The following is a 21,255-nucleotide window of genomic DNA, read 5'->3' as shown; positions in this document are numbered from 1 at the left end:
TGAAATTGGAGACATCAAATTTCCAGTGACAGAATCATCAATTGCAACAGCCACAGAGCTTCCACAAGAAGGAGAGAGATGGTTTAAGAACAAGGACTTCAATGAAAAGGTCTGGAGGGTCATTCTTCATAATCCAAGTATGGACATATCAATCCTTAAACAAGGAATTCCTATCTCAGCCTTAAAAGATAAGTGTAGTAGTCTGTTGTTGATCATTTAGAAATTCATTACATGCGAGGGCAAGTATGGCTCCATGTATATGTATCATATCAGATTATTAATGAATTTCTTGGAGAATGAAACTATCAACCTCCCTTACTTCTTGTTGAATAGTTTGAGAAAAATGTCTACTACTGTGCAAAAGAATATAAATGACGTGGAACCTCATCTCTACCATCATGGCCTTATCAAGATCTTGGTCGAAAACCATTTGAAAGAGAGGGAAGATACATGGGAAAAATTCCCAGTTGGGAACTTCTTCCAAGACCCTCCTGAAGTGCTTGAGGGGAGTTCAGCAAAGAGAAGTAGGAGGAAAAGAACAACTTTAACAATCCAAGATACTCCTACTAGTGTGACCAAGGAAAACAGTGAAGAAGAATTGCCTTCTAAAACATTGACTGAAATTAGGAAAAAAGCAAAACAGAAAGGAAAGAGGAAAACTGAAGACATTTACCAGACTCCTGAGCCTTCTTCAGAGGAAAAGCAAGTGCTTTCTGAAAGATTAGTTCATCTTAAAGAACAATTAACTAAAGCAAAACAAAAAGGAAAGGAGAAACAGATCATAGAAAAGGGAGACATAATCTCACAAGGTCTAAGAAGAAGCTCTAGATTGAAGGGCAAGTTGAAGAAAACACAAATTAAAGGAGCTCAATTCATAGACCTGGGAGGTGAAACTCCAGATCAGTCACCAGAAAACACTCCACCTGATCAAAGTCCATAGTATTCTCCTTCTCCTTAATTAGATTTTGAAACTAATCCAAGGAAAAGAACTCCAGAAATTGATCAATCCCAACAGCAGATATATGATTTCATTGAATCATTGGAACAATAGAAAACTACAACAGAACAAGGAACTTCATCCAATCAGCCAGGTACAACTCAGGAAACTTTGATTCAGTCATTGAAGCAAGAAATTTATGAGTTGGAAGTCTTAAACAGACATATCCAAAGGGAGAATGAAACCTTAAAAGAGCAAAACAAATTGGACAAAGTTATCCATGACAATACCATGCTACATTTAGGATTATGGCATAAGAAAAATAGAAAACTGAAGAAGAAAAATAGGAGGTTGAGTAGAGCCCTCATCAATCTCAAGTACAGATGTCTTATGATGAAGCCTAGAATGATAGTGACAGCAAGAAAGAAGAAGAGGTTGGATGTTTTAGCAAAAGTTTCAGAGCAGATGCATTGAAGGGAGGATAGTTACAATTTTGGTTGCATGAGGACATGCAACATCTTCACAGTGGGGGTATGTTGAGCCCCAAAACTACCTCCCTTCCAAGCATTTTCTTAAACCCTTTCTCTTTTATTTTCCCATGTCAGCGCATCCTAAGCTATCAAAAGTTGTTACATGTTGATTTCAGGAGTGTATTTGAGTGATTTTCAAATTATATCATTGTGTGTGCTATTTGATCTAGGTTTTGTTTATCAGCTACAAAATGTAGCCACTTTCCGTAGCTAACTGGCAATTCCGCAACCATTTCCATTGTTTTATAGGTTATAGGTGTCAGGAGGAGGAATGAGACACATGGGCAGCTCAGGAATTGTCCACATGTGGATGAGGTCCTATTTAACTAGCCAGATTCGGAAGGAAAGGTCCCAGTCAAAGGGAGGTCAACGGAGAATTCTATGCCAACTAGAACTCTGTTCCTACACGTAAAAGAAGCCCAAAGTCGTTCCTGAACTCGTGGATCCATTTTTGCCACCTGCAAGCCATCTATATAACGCAATCCAACATCTACCTTGCATAGATTTACTGCTTATGGCAACCGAGAGGCTGAATCCTCGGATTTTGACCTGTTCACGTGTCTATCGTTGAAGAAATTCCTCTAAGATACAGTTATCCATTTTCTCTATAAATATAAGCGTTTGTAATGCAAATAGGATGTTCTAAATATTGTTTTTATAGTGTTATTTTGTTGTTCTGTAACGGAGAGACGTATTACTCTGTTTCATAATGCAAAACTCAGTTTTTCACATGGTTGTTTGAGCATGTTTTGAAGTAACAGCGTGCTAGTCCAAATCTGTGTAGAGGGCCCCTGCGTAGCTGAGGTCCTTCTTTTCTTTTTGTATAGTTTTCATGTATATTTTCTCTCATTCGAATTGTATATTTCTCATGTTTTGCTTATGATCTTAATCATTCTAACCTTGTACATGTCTTTGCAGCTTGTCACATTTCTTACTAACACTAATAGGTGCACTTCAGAATAGGTCTTTAACTTTGGCTATGCTCGAGCTTCTTAGTGTAATTTTTGCATCAAGTGGTGTTATTGAGACTTACTTCCTCTACTTAAACTCAGTTTTCAATTTCAGTTGTTTATGCTTTTACTTCGTGAGATTTGTTCACTGTTCAAGATAGTTTAGATGTCAGTTCTTTCATGCTATATGATGATATTTTCGGAGCCATTAGCTTAACCCCATTTTAGAAGTTAATTGGCGAAATATTGTGATTATAGATGAAGTAATTGGCTTTGCTTTCATTAGTGTGCAATTAGATAATTTAGATGTCATTTCTTTCATGCCATATGATGATATTTCCGAAGCCTTTAGCTTAACCCCATTTTAGAAGTTAATTGGCGAAATGTTGTGATTATGGATGAAATCATTGACTAGTCATTAGTTTCCAGTTTCTTTACTTTTTGGTTTAAGTTGCAGCAGTTTATTAGATTTCAATTTTGCAATTAGGATGAACAGCAGAGATAGTAATCTCATTTTCAGTACTTCATTTTTAGTTTGGTTTATATAGCTGCATATTCACACTCTCATTCAAGTTCTGATTTTGTAGACAACATGTTTAAGATCTCCTAAGTTCAAAGTTTGGAAATTATCACAAGAAGCAAGAGGATAAGCCTTGTCTTCAACTCTACATCCACACTTGATCTTTGAAAAGTATTCTTAAACTTTTGCTTTAACAACAGATTAGGATTTCCATTACATTAAACCACTTTAGGAGACCAACAAAACAAAACCCCAAAACAAGATAAAACTGAAAGCAGTGAGGTAAGAAAAGGGTTGTCTAACACATACAGCGCACTACACTTCATCAGTTTACGACTCCCGGATTGATAACTTATGTAGCAATTTAGGACATACTAAATTGACTAAACAGAGACCCTCCAGTCGCTCCCACAACAAGACATGCATGCGACTATGGCCTTTTTCACGCAGTTCTGTGCCAGCTACCCTAGATGCTGTGCTGTTTTTTAAGGTCAAGACTCAGGCCACTGACCAGAACTTCATGAAACTTCTAAAATTGATAAATAACATTGAAAAAAGGCTACTAATACAATACTTGAACTAGGGCTTGATCATAAACATGAAATATACAAGTCATAACAACAAATATGGACATAGGGATCTCATACTAATATGAGAATCTTCATGGAGGATTGATATCTCCCTCCAATAACTGCATTGTTATCTATTAGGTCATTCATTCATTATTATTTCATCTACTAACCAAAACATGATGAGATCCATTCATCAAGATTGTCATAAAACATGCTCATAACCAACAAATAACCATAGAAATATCAATGATTAAACAACTATTTAAGCCACATAATGACAAGCACATTTACTCATGATATACCAAAGGAAAAGGAGCTCTTATTAACATATGCAAATCCAACCAAGTCAGGGACTTCCACGTACCACCCGACCATAGATTGGGCTAAACCAAATCTCCCTTCCAATCAATCATCCTCGCGCCGTATTCCAAGCATGAATGTGAGATCTCATTAAACAAATCAAACAAAACTAAAACCAAGGCTTCCAGAGGCTAAACCGCCTCAACCCTCCACCAGTTGTTCCACCTCACAGTCGGACATCACTAACCATCACCATATTGATCTCTACCTAATTTGTCTGGGGCTCCAGAGCATTTTTTCCAACCAAGGCTTCTAGGACTAGTAACTCAACCCACAACTATTGTTGGGCTCCAGAGTGTTTGTCTAACCAGGGCTTCCAGGAGTAGTAACTCAACCCACCAAGGGCTTCAAAGCATTTTTCCAACCAAGGCTTCCAAGACTAGTAACTCAACCCAATTTGTTATAGGGCTTCCAAGAGTAGTAACTCAGCCCACCAAGGGCTTCAAAGCGTTTGTCCAATCAACGCTTCCAAGACTAGTAACTCAACCCAATTTGTTATAGGGATTCCATAGCGTTTTTCCAACCAAGGCTCCATGAACACCACAACACCATGGATATCCTCAAAATGTCAAGGCTAGGAAAAACCATTGTCAATCCACGAAAACCTCCATGCCAATGACATATCATAACCATGAAACTACATGCATGCCAAAACTAGCAAGGGAATCATACATACAACTCGATACCTACAAGCAAAACCTGTTGTAGTTGTTGATCCCGATGTCCTCTTGCACTTTCCTGCTTTTCCTTTGCCTCCTTGCTCCAAATCCCGAGTATGCCACTCTCCTCCAAGAGTGCTCTAAGAAAACTCTAAGTGTCCAAGAGTATGAGAGAGAGAAATAGAAAAGAGATCTCCAAGCTAAAACTGACAAAAAACTTATCACACTGATAAAAGTTTGTGAATTGGTCCTCATGAACCTTTTTATCAATGATACCTCTATTTTCTTCATTTTTCCTTCATTTTCCTTCATTTTCCTCCTCACATGCAACCTGTGACCTTTTACCTTCCTTTTCTCCTATTTTCCATTATTTTCATAAATAAAATGCCACTTTGCCTTTCCAAAACCTTCGCCAATTTCCATAGCCATTAATTAATCACAAATGATCCCCATCACTATGTTTTTTCCCAACATCCAGCTTGGAATACGTGTCCCATGACATTGGTTATTATTTTGCCTTTATTAAATTTATTACATGGATTCTTTTTAGGTCCCTATACTACTAGTATAACTACTTATTGTTATTAGTGCAACCCCCTTATTATATTGTTGTGTCCATATAGTCCCCATATTATTATTATTGTGCTCCATAGAAGCCCATTATTGTTATTGTTGTATCCATGTAGTCCCCATATTATTATTATTGTGCCCCATAGAAGCCCACTATTGTTATTGTTGTGCCCTTACATTATTATTGATATGTCGGCTCTGATTATATTATGACCCCTTAGACTCTTATATATAGAAAGGAGGTATTGTCATTTGTATCATCCAAGAATTGTTCATTTGTGTAATGTAAAGGAGGTTGTCCCCTCGAAGAGGCTGATTTCTAATGCGTTGGTCTTTCTTTTCTATCTTTTTGTGAGTTGGTTTCATAACAATTGTTGACTAGGGTTGTTATATCCTAAAATTTCTTATGATACAATAATGTGTGAGGTTGCCTTTTATTGAAACCTACCAATTTTTTCTAACCCAATTGGCCATAAATTTGGATGAAGGTTAGGTTTGTGTAAATTGGCCAATCAAACCTCATTCAATTAGAGCAAGAGTGATATGATAATAGGTAGAACCTTGAAGAGGAACCTTTGGAAAGTTGTCCAATTTTTAGACAAAATGGGAAGGTTGCCACTTTGTGGATTTCCCAAGGGCTACAATGAGAGTGTGAAAGGCCAAAGCCTCTACATCTAGATGAAGACGATGGTCTATTCCAACATCTAGATCCATAGCGCAGGGCAACAACACAAGATCTAGCGACACAAAGGCAGATTGCACAAACTTCAACATTATGAATTTAAAAATAGACTATATCTAATTTTAAAAATACTAATAGCCCAACAAATGCACAATAAAGTTTGAGAAAGACAATTTATATCATGTTAATAAACATGACATTCATATCTCTTAATTAGGAAAGACATTTCAAAATGTTAAAAAAACAAAAACATTTTTCTTGATAATATTGTATTAAAAATACTTAAATAAAACAACTTGATAATTTACCCCTTTAACAAATCAAAGTGTATAGTTATCTCAATCCTTCATATAATTGACATTTCCTTAATTTAAATTTGGTCTAGATAACATTTCATATTTCATTGTCCCACATGGAAACTCTTATTTACCTATTATTTATTAAACAAATAAATAAACTCTTACTTATTATCTATGAAATAAGAAAATAAATCATTAATAGAATAATTTATTCAATTTATTTTTATAATTAAAATAAGTTAAAAAATAATAATTTAATTATATTAAATATTGATTATCCATCCCCTTATAAGAAAGAAATAAAACATTATTATAATTATACAATTTTATTTAACAATTATTATTTAACAATTACTTGTAAGAGCTTAGTCACCATAATTTTAAGAAAAAAATATTTTTAGAAAAAATTTCGACCCGTTTCGAATCAACAAGTGTGATTCATAGTCAAGACAATTTTTCTATTATGTAATTTACCCCGAAATACTTTCTCAATCTTGATATAGATCACAGAAGCCTCAACTCAACAAAAATATTTCTATTCAATTTAAAAAATAATAATAATAATAAAATATTTCTATTCAATTTTATCTTAATACCGAGCAATATTCAACCAAATATAAAAATGTACTCACGCCATTTTTTAAAAATTCAAATCATAATAAAATTATAACAGTGTGTAATTAATCACCCATTATTGTTTTAACTCTACTTGGTCCATTATTGTTTTAACTCTACTTTTACCAAGTATTGGAATGAAAGGGAAAATAAAAACAATATTATTATGTTTTGATTTATATAAATTTACTTTTCCAATTTAATTACTTTTAAAAAGATATTTAATTTTTTAAATAAAATAATTATATATTAGTTTTAAGAGTAGCTCAATTAGTGATGTGAAATTGTATAAATCCATAAATCCAAGGTTTAAATCTCGGTCGTCACCCGGTTTACAGAGAGGAGGACAGGTCGTAGGCCCCCAAAAATATAGTGATAGTGGCCAAAATTGATCTATGTCACGCGAGTATGAGACTGACCTAATTGCCAATTTCTCTAGATTACAATATTTACTTTAATTCCACTCATAATCATCAACAAAAAGCGTACATAGAGGCCAATATTTCTTGGAAAACCAAAATTCTTTTTACTGAGTTAAGGACTAATTCCCATCAACTGCGTTGTGAAATAGGGCACTGGAAAAGGCCAAAAAAAGTGTGGAAGGAAAGAGTATGTATTTTTGTTCTTCCGGAAAAGTGGAAACAAAAAAGCATTTCATTTTAGAACGTGATGTCTTCAAAGACAATAGGAAAGTTATGTAGATATTCTGGTAGCTAGCTCTTGGGATAATTTATTTAGAGAAGGGTTTGTCTAGAAACTGTGAGCATTTATTGTGAGGCTTCACACTGAAAGAGTCCAACCATATAAAAAAGCAATCTGTCCTATAAACTATTTTTAATCTCATAAACGTTCAAATGATTTTATTTTTTTCTTTTTTTAATCCAAATAATCCTTATTATATTTATAAAAAAATGATATAACTCCTACTTTAACTCTAAATTTGTAAATTATACTTAACAACTTCATTTAAATATTGCTTGTGATATAAGAATGATTCTAGATAATATAGAATATATGTGTCTATCTTATCTTTTCTTTTCTTTTATAAGTACATGGACATGCCTTTTTTATTGGCAATAAATGTCCCTCATATTCTCATTCTTTCGAAGTGATTACTTTTTCAATTTTTTTGGTCCATTCTGCCCTTTTGGAGTGGTGCTCCCCCTACAAAAGTGGTTTTTAGGTGTGAGGAAATGTTCTCTTTAAGGTGTCGGTCTAGAGATGAACTTTGACATCTATAAAGTTCAAATTGTAATTTAATTATTAAATTCCAATTCGAAGAATATTTAATTTTAAAATTAATTAAATTCCAGTTTGAAGAATATTTAATTTTAAAATTAAATTAAATTCCACTTTGAAGAATATTTATTTTTAAATTAAATTATTTTACTTAAAGATGATGCGTTAGTTAACTAAATTATAAAAGATAAAATAAGGTAATATAATTTTAATAATATCCGATAGATAATTATAAAAGTAAGTTAATGAAATTGAAAAAAATTATCATTAATATGAATTTAATAAATTCAATGCGGGAGTGCAAGGAGTTTTTAGAAAATATTGAAAGTAATATGAAGCAAGAAATAAGCTGTAGTGATTAATATTTTTCTTAAAAAAAGTGAGTAAGATAGAAAAAATTAGCAATATTTTTAAAAATATTAAAGGATTTTGAGTGAGGGAGGTGAATTGGCCAGTGACCGACTATCAAAGTCTCACAACTAACAATGCATCTAGTTGTATGTTCCTGAAGGGGGTGTAGAAAGAAGAGATATTTATACCATCTGAGGTTCAAAAAAAAAACTTTGGCTAGATCTTTGGTCATTCCCGTGGAAATGGGAGATAATAAGACAAATCAAGAAAGCCTTGCTGTGGGATTCTCTAAGGCTAGTTTTTCTGGTGCTCTAGACATATAACTATGGTCTATGGCATGTGATCTAGTCTCATTTATGCTCATGACCTTTGATGCACATAGAATATGACTTATGTTGTATCCATCTTTGATCTTTTGTTTATATCTGTTATTATGTTTCTGCTCTTCCTTCCCTCGTGGGGGAATTGTCTTTCTTGCTATGCTTTTTTCATGAGTCCATGTGTTAAAGATCAATTGTCTTTCTTGCTATGCTTTTTTCATGAGTCCATGTGTTAAAAATCAAGACCTATCAGCTCTTCAGCTATTTTTTGTAAAATCTGGACTTTTATAGTATCTCAATATGATATATTCAGCTTTTTCTTTCTAAAAAAAACTAAATTATATGAAACACATTTTATTTATTATATTTTTTAACTAATGAGATTGTATTGTTATATATTTTTAATAAATTGGACTATATTTTTGTTAATATTGTAATTTATTTTTTTGTTTGTTAAATGGTGTGAGTCTTGAGATGATTGCACATTTAATCTTTGGCTTGAAAATTTTTAACTCAAGGGCATCTAAGCCGTTAAAATCACAATGGGATCGCACCCGGCTTGGGTCACGCTAACCCTTAATATGGCTAGATTTTTACTCACGGAATTTCGAATTAGTAACTTTCACATCACAAAGTGCCTTAACAATACACTCCATCACCATCTATTATATGGACCTCAAAAAATATTATAAAATTTTATTAATAAAAATACATAATATATAATTAGATAAATACATTATTTAACTATGATATTAAATTATTTGATTAAAATTCTTAAAAATAAAATTCATATTTAAAGATGATAATATTAGATGATATTAAATTATTTGATTAAAGTTTTTAAAAATAAAAATCATATTTAAATATGATGATATTAGATGGCTTGATTAAAATATTATAAAATAAAAATGGAATTGTATGGGATATATTTTTATTTATTATTATTTTTTAATATTGAATTATTTCTTGCAAATCATTATTAGTAATCTAATATTGGTGGTTGGGATAGAGCAATAATGATAATTATAATATAAAGCTTCTTATGTGAGGTCCCCTTTTTTTTTAATCTAATATTTATGGTAACTTTTTAGAGAATGTTGACTATATTGGTTGTTGTCAGTGTGACACAATTTGTAAGAAGATCGTTGTACATATGTAAATAATGATAATATAAAGCTTTAGAAAATAAATTAATTAAATGAGATGTTTTGTTTAAATACTTTGCCATAAAAAAAAATCTTGATTTGAAATTTCGTCCATACAAATCAAGTGATAAATATAAATGGTTGTAATCTAACTTAAATGGAATCTTTAAGTGATTTTAACTACCTAAATATCTTTAAATTATGATTTCTTAAATCATCAATTAATCCCACCCAATTAGAAGCCAAATAAAATGGTTAAAAAAGTGATGATCCCGGATCAGTGGGTTAAATTTCCAGGGAGAAAAAAAAAAAAAAAAAAACCAACTCTACTTATCATCTATCCTTTTAACGAGTCGAAGTGCATCTTTTTAGTACTTTGGTAACTCATCGTGCTTTCAGGAAGGTAGAGTTTCGGTTCATTTTCTGCATAAAGAAAAAGTGTGGTGTTTTGAAAAGAATCGATATACCTACGGATAAAATAAAAGAGTTTGAAAATGGTACGTTTTAGGGTTGAGTAAAAAGGAGAATAAGGTGGCACATCAAACTTTTTTTTATCATAATTCTTTCTTATTTCATATATATAAGGTAAAAAGGAGAATAAGGTGACACATCAAATTTATTTTTATCATAAATTTTTCCAATTTCATATATTTATATTTAACGGAGAGTAAGTTTATATATAGTTTTTTAATCTTTCTTATTTCATATATTTTTTTAAAGATTTAGTAAGTTTATATATAGTTTTTTTTAGGTTATGAGTTAATCTTCGATGGGGTGATTATGGTGAGGGTCAGTTGGCAACGTATCAGATCATGGAGCCAAAGGGGCCTCCACGCGCCACACGATGGAATTGAAGGGTCATTGAGACTCATACCCGCTCCTCGTGAGCAATACTTAATGCAATACAGGGACAAGAGGGTGGTCATTAGCAAGGCGTTTGGCGACGAGGAGAGAGTGTTGGGAGAGGAAGAGTTGCAAGTTGTTTGTGTCCTGGCTCAGGTTGTGGCTTGGGGCAACAAAACAAGGCGAGAACGTCAAATGTGGTTGGGAGAAGAATTGGCACCTACAGAAAGCTTGGCCATGGGATCCAGGGGAAGAGTTCTCTGTCCGACGTGAAAGCTTATTTCACTCCGGGGCTAGAGAGTGTGGGTGGGGAGCAAACACAAAGCTCTCTTCGGTTTGGCTATATCTTTGGCTTGCGGAAGCTCCACTAGAGTGTTAGTTTGTTGGGGGGAACGACTTTTGGTGCCAGTTCTGGAGCGGTTCGTAGAACCCCGGGACCAGTGGCATGCCTCCCTACTTCCTTGCAGGTTGTGGTTACAGTGCTAGTGTTTGGCACTTAGGGCTCTTCGGCTCTGGTACTGTAAGTGGAATTTCATTTTGGTCTATTCAATTTAGAATTGTGTGGTGTGTTTCTCAGGGCAGACAACACTCTCCCTGTGGCGGTGCGACTGATGGTGGTGGTGTTGGTTGTATGCCTCGACAATGAGGACGTGCCCGAAGGGGGGGTGCCAGCCCACGGATGGACGAACACTAGTAGCATGGAGAGCCTAGCTCGGACTCTGAGTCGATCGAGAGCCGCCATTCTGATGCGGACATAGCCATGTCCCCAGGTCGCTCCCCGGGCCACGTCGAAGCTCGGTCACCTTGGAGTCCATCGCGACCCAGCTGAACAACATCCAGCTCAACATGGAAACACTGAGGGAACAGAGGTATGATGACATGAATGAATTGGTTGCTTATATCAATGACCTCCAACATATGTAGAATGAGATCATGGACTCTGTAGAAGGCCTTTGGCGGCAACTCCAGCACACAAAGGACCATCTTCGTGCACTGGAGACTTGAGTGGAACACATAGACTATCACACGCACGAGCGGGTTGCGTTCCTTGTTGATCCTCCTACGTTCCCCTCTAACCTCCCTCCTTAATGTGTATTTCTACTCCTTTTGTGCCGGCAATAACCAATGACACTGACTGTCTTGGCTTCTCTTCAGGTTTCTTACTGTTCAAAGCAAGGCCTGTCCTAGCTTTTAAGCCTATGACACTTGTTGCAGTGGTGATGTATTTTGTTTACACTTATGCTATGATAATATATTGCATGTTTTTTGACCGAAAAATAATAATAATAGTAAATTAATTAATTAATTAATTAAAAATAAATAAATAAACTATGAGTTAAAGATGAAAATATACGAAAAGTAAAATGAGGTACGGGAAGTGAATCTAAAAGAGGTGAGTGAGTAAGTACATCTACACATGGCATAAAAATGAGTTGGAGAAAGACAAGGAGACAAGAAATATAAAATACAATATTAAACATGATAAGAGGTTTATGTGGATGTAACACCCTAGCTCTTAGTCACCCACAAATATTGTAAGTGTAATTAATTATGTTAATGATGCGTGTATAGGCATGTAAATGTAAACTGGTTAAAAGTCTTGGAACAATTGTAATTATATTTTAATAACAATTAATGAAGAGGTGGAGTCTTAACATGAACCATGAGAAACCATGAGAGGGGAAAGAAATAAAGAAATTATTTTAACGTCCACGAAGCTAAAGATAGCCTATGGGACATATCACTTCTTCATCTGACTGTTGTATTCAACCCTTTTCTTGTGAAGCCTCATAATAAACTCTCCCAACTTCTCGACAAACCCCTCACTGAATAGATTATCCCAAGAGTTAGTTTCTAAAATATCTGTATAACTTTCTCTATTGTCTTTGAAGGCCCCGCATTCTAAAATGAAATGCTTTTCTGTTTCTGCTTTTCCGAAAGGACAAAAATTACATACTCTTTCATCCCACACTTATTTTGGCCTTTTCCAGTGCCCCGTTCCGCAACGGAGTTGATGAGAATTAGTCCTTAACTAAGTAATAAGAATTTTGGCTCTCCAAGAAACATTGGCCTTTATGTACTCTTTTTGTTAATGATTATGAGTGGGATTAAACACTTAAATATAATACTTTTTCTTTTTCCCTAGCTCTTTATCCCAAGTACGCTTGTGGAACTTATCCATAACAAAAGCTTTTATCTCTTTACTGTTTATGGGACACATGTTCAAGCAAATACCCCATTTACTAAATCATTTGTTATTTTGTTGCATCCAAGTCTTCTTTCTTTTGCACAATATGTCATTAAAAACAACCTTAGGTTATTTGCCCTCTTCCGTTTACTCAGTTTTTTTTAAATACCTTATGACTCGCACCATAGAAATTGCTTCAACAGGAGCATCCATTGTTTCACTTAACAAGATAGCATAAGGAACTGCACTTTTAATTTTGAATTTGTTTGTAATCAAACGCTTTTGAATTTTCTCAATTTGTTTCCACTGCATGTCGAATGTACTACTAACCCACAATTCACAACCATAGAGAATCACCGGAATCACTAGAAGCCCAAAAAGAGTTTGAGTGGTTTTCCAATCCCATAACTTTGCCACTCTACACCTATTTTGAAAAACATAAAATGCTTTCCAACCCCCCAACGTTCTTTTCTTTCTACAACCATCCCAACTTAGATTTTTGTTGAAGTCAATTATGAGGTATTTGTAATCTGAAACTTCTTCCAGAATGTTGCCTTCAAAGTAGAACTTATGTTGGTTATGTTTTCTTTTTTTAAAGAAAACAACTACTTTCGTTTTGCTAATATTTACTTGCATCCCCACCCTTCTACAAAAATGCTCAAGGGATGGTAAGTGCTCTTGCAAACCAAGAGCAGATTTAGCAATCATAATAATGTCATCTGCATACAAAGGAAGACTTATAACAAACTTGCCCAAATGAATATCATCACCCCCTTGGTAATTTAGCCACTCCTCAAGCTTGTCGATATATAAACCAAAAAGGGTAGGAGACAATGGGTAACCTTGCTTGACCCCACTATCACTTCTAAAACTTTCAGAAATTCCTGCTGAAGTTCTAATTTTGACTTTCACCTCTTCATACAACCTATGCACAGTTGTTCTCAAATGTCTAGGAACCCCAAGTTCCTCCATTATGTGAAAAATCTTATCCCTAGGAACTGTGTCAAACGTTTTTCTGAAATCAAGAAAGCCATAAAACGCTTCTTCCTTTTTCTCCCAAACTTTTTCAATGATGTGCCTTAAAGTTATACAATGATCAACTATGGAATGTTTAGGTCTAAAACATGCTTGCCCTTTAGCACACTCATCTCTTTCTTCTGCCCACTTGTTGATTTTATTTTCCAGCATGCTTCCAAATAACTTTGTAAACAAGGGGTTTATCATTATGGTCCTATAATTAGAGGGAATATTGACGTCACCACTCTTGAAAAGAGGTATTTCCATACTAGTTGTCCAATCTATGGGGAACCCCTATTGTATGATGTTGTTGAATTTTTTTGTAATGTGAAGTGCAAGAACCTTTAAGCCCCACTTTAAATACTCTGCTTGGAGTTCAACTAAGTCTTTTTCAAACACTCAACTTCTTGATACCCATCTCTACCTCTTGCACCGTGAAGAGTTCAATATCAGTGTTGATGAAGGTAGGAGGGTCAACCTTGGGATCCTGCTCATAGAATTGTCTTGCATAGTCAAACCATTTATAAGTTGTAATACTATTTTTAGTTTGCATCTTTCTCAGTTTTGAGCTCCTTCCAAAATAGTTTAGGGTTATTTTTCCCAAAGAAGATCAGTTCTTCCCTTTGTGAAACCATGAAATCAACCTTTTTCTTTCTTAATATATGCTTGTAAGCTTTGAGCTTTTATGTTATCCTTGTTTGACTCTTTCCACATTCTCCTTGCCTTTTTGCATTCCTCGTTAAACCAAGCATTAATCGGAAAGCAATTTTTGTTAGACTTCTTAATTTTTGCTCTTTTGCACTCCGCAAGTGCGCATTGAATTAAATGTGCTAATTCGTGACTATGAAGTCCGTGAATTGGGATTGTATCCTTCTCGAAGAGCCTCTCTAGTTTTGAAGGTATTACAATTTTTTGTAGTCAAACGAATTCTACCCTTTGGGAGATTTTGTTGAACACACTGAGTTTTTTACTCTAATTGCTTCTTTCCAATCCAAGAGAAACTTAAACAAATTGGCTTGTGATCTTATTTTAAGTCCCAAAGCTGATCTCCAATCAAAACTTCCTCCGTCTTCTCGCACAAACCATGCGAGCAAATTACATAATCTACTACACTTGCTCCATTTTGATTATTTCAAGTGAAATTATCGAACTTTGCCCATCTAGTCAAAACATTACAAATGACTAAACTAAAAGCCACACATAGAGTAAGCAATTGTTCACCAAAGAGATTGCAACCCTTGTCCTTTGAAATTCTTTCCCAATGATGATTACTCTCTTTTGTAAGCCAAATAGGGTAACAATATTCTTTACAACAAAGAATGCTAGCTTGCTCACTTGCAGTCCTAGCAATGAAATCACCCACTTTAAGGACTTCACCTAGATGAGAATATTTTGCAATATTTGCTTTTAAGGCTGCAAAGGGATCTTTGTGGTCAAGCCCTCTACTTTTGTAGATTTTGAAACTTATGACACAAAATAGCATGTTGCAATTTTGATGTGATTTCCATTTTCTGATATTTTAAACCAAATGAACTGTTTGTTTGAATCTTTTTTTTCTAACTGAATGAAACACCTTATTTTTCCCTCACTAATACCATGATACCCTCGTGTCCTTTGTCTTGTTCCACACTGCCATCTTCCAGTTTCCTTCAAACAAAGGTGTCTTGCACCCTTCATGCTCATGTGTTTCTATGAGGAAAATTATGTCTTTATCTTCCGCAATATGCCCTAACCCAGGTCCTTGTCTCCATGGTTAACCTATGCAGTTCCAACAAACTAATCTTAAGGAGACCTAGGTATGACTTGATTGCCATTTTTTTTGACATACAATACTCGTAGTTGAGTCTTTGTCCCTGCTTTCCCTTACTGACCTTGCTTCTTGATTTCTTGATGAAGAGTTTGTTGCTTCTTCTTTATTGCCATCTTGCTACTTTATTTTGGAAGGAGGTCCAAATCACGCCATCACAAGTTTACCTTTATAAATCCATGCTCTCTTTCCTTCATCTCTTGTTTCCCTAACCTTTAATAATTCATCCCTCCTTTCCTCTTGTTGTCTTATAGTTAAATCTTCTTCTATAAAAAAACGAGAACCCCTCAAGAGATGCTTCTTGCTTATAAAGATATATTTATCACACAAGCTAGGCGTGATGACTTTTATGAGCCTAGCTCTATCACCATTAAACTTACCCACCCTCCATGCTTGGCATATTTTTCCTTGCCATAACAACTTGTCTTTCAAGAAGTCCCTTGCAAGGTCAAGAGTACATTCATTTTTCCCATAGTCTTTCACCCCTTTAATAATTATGTTTGTTGCTCTATCTTGCCTTTCCTTGCTTTCTCTATCTTGCATGTTGCCAACCCAAATGTTTGTTTCTCCTTCCCTATTAGTAGAATTGCTAATAACTTGAGCCCAAGTTTTGGAAACTTTTGTGGAATCTCCTTTCCTTTCTTCTCTTGCTTTCTCTTCATGGTTGTTTATTTGGGCAACCGCTTTCCCTTTATCCCGGGATGGTTTCGCATTAACCACCTTTGTACTTTCTTCATGTTTTGCACATTCGCCTACATGCATTGCCATTTTGTCTTCCTTATCAGGAGAGCTTCCTGTAGCAATTCCATTTGCTCTTTCAAAACTTTATTGCTTTCTGTTAAAGCCTTGTTTTCAACTGTAATTATATGAATTTTATGATCTCTTTCATGTGAAGGAAACCAACAAAAAACGATTTATAGAATTAATCTTGCTAATAAATTATTTGGGATTGCGAAATATTCATAAAGTCAAAGATTGTCAATTTTCCCAAGAAAATATCTAAATTGGAATGTGCAGTAGTAGCTTCCATATTCATGGAAGTAGTTGGGTTGTACTCCTTGTGTACCATTCAAAGGCTTCTAGGGTTTAGCCAAAATATTTTGATTTGACCACAATTAGGAGATCTAACATGAAATCCATCAAAGAAAATGAAACCCTTGAAGGAAATAGTGGGAAACAAGCATTCACAAGCAATCATTGTTGTGTGTGAGGGGGAGAGTAAGGTGTGCATCCATGAGCATGAGCAGAGGAAGTCCTCACGTGGAAAGAGAACCTGTGAACTAGAGAAAGTGGTGGAAAGAAAAATAGAGACACATAAGGGTTTAAGACCGTGGTTCTAAATAGAAGGTAACATAAAACCTTTTAAGACACAAAAATGTATACGTAATTGTGATTCACGTGATTTTGTGAGAGAAGTCAATGTTGAAGTCTTTAACCGTAGTTAGAGGGCCAAGAATTGCAAAGGAATTTGGTTGGATTAAGCACAAAAAGCATTAAGAAAGGAAAAGTGCAAAGGAACTACTATATTAGAGAAGGACTCCCTTTTTATTGTGCATGCCCATAATGGACACATTATGAATGATAATAGGCCCCAACCAAATAAGTTGAAAGATAATATACAATCTTTTGCATGGATGAAGGAGAATGGCCTTCATCCTTACATGATTGGTATCTTGATAGAGAAAATTCCCCCCAGGTGCTTATTATGTAGACAACTGAGAAAATGGCAACTAAGCCTATGGTTGGGTGGAAAGTGGCTCACCCTTCATCAATTGCAGGAAACTATTGATCTTGATTAGATAAGTTCCCTTGTGGACTTTAAATCTCTAAAGTAAATCATATTTAATGAAATAGAAATGTTGACAATAAATTATGTATATTTATGTGCTCACCTGTCAATGTGATTCATGATCATGGCATGAATTGGTACATCTAGTTGCAATGACTATGTAATATTCACTTGCTTGCTTGATGATCTTTAATGTTCACTCATGAATATGCCTTTATATTTACGGGCATAGATGGAATACCTCACAAGAGCGTGTGACTGATAAATTCTTAGTCATGATTATTTTTAATATTTATGGATATAATAGGCCCTTTTGCTAGTAAGATGTTATGGTTGAGAAGGCAAGGGATGTTAATCCCTCAACTTCTTGGACAACCAAGATGGTTGGTTAGTTTTGAAATACTCTTAGTGAATTTCAATCAAAGGAGCTTGGTTTGCTCTAGATAGGCTAGAGACACTATGAATTTGTTATTATGATCAAAAGGTCTTATTGATGACGTGGATCTAGATGAAAAAGTAAAATCCTTGGTTGTAAAGCAGAGAGACAAGGGAAGGAGACTTCATAGAACATTTGATGCAAAGTGTTAAAGAGTTCACTAGAGCATTGTTGAACTAGTCAAAAGTTTATTGAAGGGATTGAAGTGGGCTTGTATGTCATTTTAAGTGATTTTGATTGGCCTTTACTAGGCTAGCTATGGGATTGAACAACTATGTTGCATTCTTGTTTGGATTGTTGGGTTATTGATCAACTAAAATGGATCCTTATTTTGGGATAAGAAGACTTTGAGGTCTTCTGAAGTCGGTGCCTTAGAAGGTATGTGTTCCTTGTGATGGTAGGCGTTGGTGTTGGCTTTTAGTTGGTTTTGCAATGCCTATGTCTTTTTGGTTGAAGAGAGTGAGAATTTTCATGTATGTGGGGGAAAACCATGAATAACAACCTCTTTTAACTCCTCGAAAGAAAATCCTAGTAAATGGTTGTGGAGTGAAGGATTGTTGGATGCTTTCATAGGCTAGTGCGGATTTTTGTATTATCAAGAGTCCTTTGGCAAGTTTCTTCCCAATCGGGATAAAAAATATAACACCTGGAGTAGGCTAGAGAAACTATAAAAAACCTAGAATTCCTTAGGAAGTTGGGGATTGAATTTATAAATTTGGGGATTGGTGTTTTACTCCAATCCTTGATTATATGGTCCAATGGGAGTCACAACTACGGGCCTATAAAAAAAAAGGATAAAGAGGATAAAATTTAGAAAATTTAGATGATCTAGGTATTCGACATCTGGAAGTTTCATTGTGCATATTTTGTTAAGTGTCACCAATCGGGAATTCGAAATATTTTAAGTGTTAAAGAAGAGAATTCAATATATGTTAAGTGCAATAAAAATTGCTAGTGGGATTTGTTAAGTGCTGAAGACAAACATCATAATCTATCAAGGGTGGAAGACTAGACATCTAGAAAAACCTTATAAATGGATTTTTCCAAAAAGTCAAATATTAGATGGTCAAAATGGTAGAACGTGCACATGGAGGAACTTTGCATAAGAGGAAACCTAATGCCAAGGTTGTAGGAGATCCAAAATTTTGGGAAAAGTTATAGTGTTAACCTTTTTGAAAAAACCCAATTCTAAATGTTGGTGTAACAGACCACATGGAAGTCACATGGAGCCCACATGGGCACTCATACATTCTATGGGTAGGTGGGTGCTAATGTGGTGCGATGTTATCATGTTGGTGTGGCATGCAATACAAGTTTGGATGATTTGGCATGCTAGTGTGGCATGTTAATTGGGCATGCCACATGATGTGCTGATGTGGCACTATGTGCCAAAGTAGTTGATGTGGCGACTGATGTGGTACTACATGGCATGGATGATGTGGAGTCCAAAGATCTGAAAATCTAGTTGTGTGAAATGGGGCTTTTCGGGTTTTTGTAAATTCGAAAAGTAAAAAACTTGGATATGTGAATGAGTAGAAGTTTGACCTGTGTTGATGTAGGTTGATGTGGTAGAGCCTTGATGTGGATTAGAGGTGTAGAAGCAATGAGGTGGAAGCCCATGTGGAAACCTTATGGGGATGATGTAGATTCGTGAATATTTCAGTTAACACAAATACGATAATTTGACTTTTTGGTTAAGTGGGACTTTTAGATTTTCTTGGATTCAAATGTTGACCATTGACCATGGAGAGGATTTGAAAGATCTAGAAAAACCGATGAAGTGGAAGAAAAATAAATCCCATATTTGGATGGATCCAGAGGACCCAAAATGCATAAATTCTTATAACAAGTAATTATGAAAAATGCCCAAATTTGGATGTGAGTGGGAAGTGACGTGTTAAGAGAGCACATGAGGCTATGTGGAGGTGACATATGGGTAGGGATTGCCACATGTTAGTTGACATGGAATTGTACGATGAAGACACACAAGAAAAAGGATTATCAAGTGTATGCTATGTGACAATGGTACAAATGCTAACATGGCTCTTGGAAGGTCTTTAAATGGGCATAATTTTGTGTCCAGAACTTAGATTTAGATGAAATTTATATCATTTGAAAGCTTTTGATGAGTAGAAGATGATGGTGATTTCAAAAAATATTTTAAGGTGGTTGAAGGAAGAGGGATTTTGATAACCTTGGAGGTCGAGTCTAGATACCTTATTTCCTTAAAAGGCCTTGAGAGGGCGTATTGGTGTTATGGCGGAAAGATGGGATGATATGTCTCTCTTGATAGTTGAGATATGAGAAAAAGAAAGTAATACATAACAATGATCTTGGTCTCTAATTGAAACTTGAGCTATGGAATGTTTAAGAGATTTGATGGCATGATCCATGTGTCTCTTCCTATTAATGTACACAATGGGGTAGTGAGATATGAGCTATGAGATGGAGTTCAATCTAGCATATATAAAAACTCCATTCAAAATTGTATAAGCTCTATGGTGAAAATAGCAACACACCTGACCACTATAATTAATGCAAGGTCTCAAAATGTTAGGATCTCTAAATAAGTCACAATGTCTACAATGGATATTATAATAGGGTAAACCTAGGAAAATGAAGTATTATTTTGATTTAATTCTCATTACGTGGCTTGAATTTACATAATGAGGTATGTGATGAATAGTAATTTAAGTGAAACCTTGAATGATGTTCAATTACCTTAGTTATAATAATATGAAGATTTATGAGACGTTATCTTATGGACAAGAATTTGAATAATCATTGTACCCAACTAGGTTATCCTTGAAAATATCCAAGGATGTGTTAAAGGGGAACCACCATGCTACATCAATATAAAAACTTTGATACATCTATAATCACATTGACATCTATGGAATATTGTCAATGGATGTGACAAGAAAGAGGACTCAAGGGTTAGACTTGTCATATTAAGGAAGGAGTTTGGTTCTTTTGACTTTCTTGGATAGAAAAAGAACCCCAAATGATAATATATGTTCTAATTGTCAACAATGCAAGTAGCTCATTGGACTCAAATAAGAAGAAACAAAAAAAATAGTCAAAATATAAATATATACTCTTTCATCAAAGCTTTCAATTAAAAAACACATAATGGACTTTATAAATAAAATAAATTAGAACTTATTCTACTAATTACAAGTATACTATATATTTTTAATGTGTGGTTCACATACATCGGAGATTGGTCACTGCTATGTCTACGAAAACTATCTAGGTAGATCCACCCAAATGGTTCACTTCCCATCACCTCATTAACAAAGCCTAACCCTAAGAGAATTGAGGAGAATTGACCCTGTGACCTCCCAGTAGCAAGGTGATTTTAACGACGAGAAATCAACTAATTGAGCTAACCCTCGAGGCTATGCCTAATTTAAAAATAAAATA

Source organism: Pinus tabuliformis, chromosome 9 (assembly GCF_031772625.1).
Source record: "Pinus tabuliformis cultivar Carrire ecotype Pingquan chromosome 9, CPIR1, whole genome shotgun sequence".
NCBI classification, from domain to species: Eukaryota; Viridiplantae; Streptophyta; class Pinopsida; order Pinales; family Pinaceae; genus Pinus; species Pinus tabuliformis.
This window is presented reverse-complemented; position numbering follows the sequence as displayed.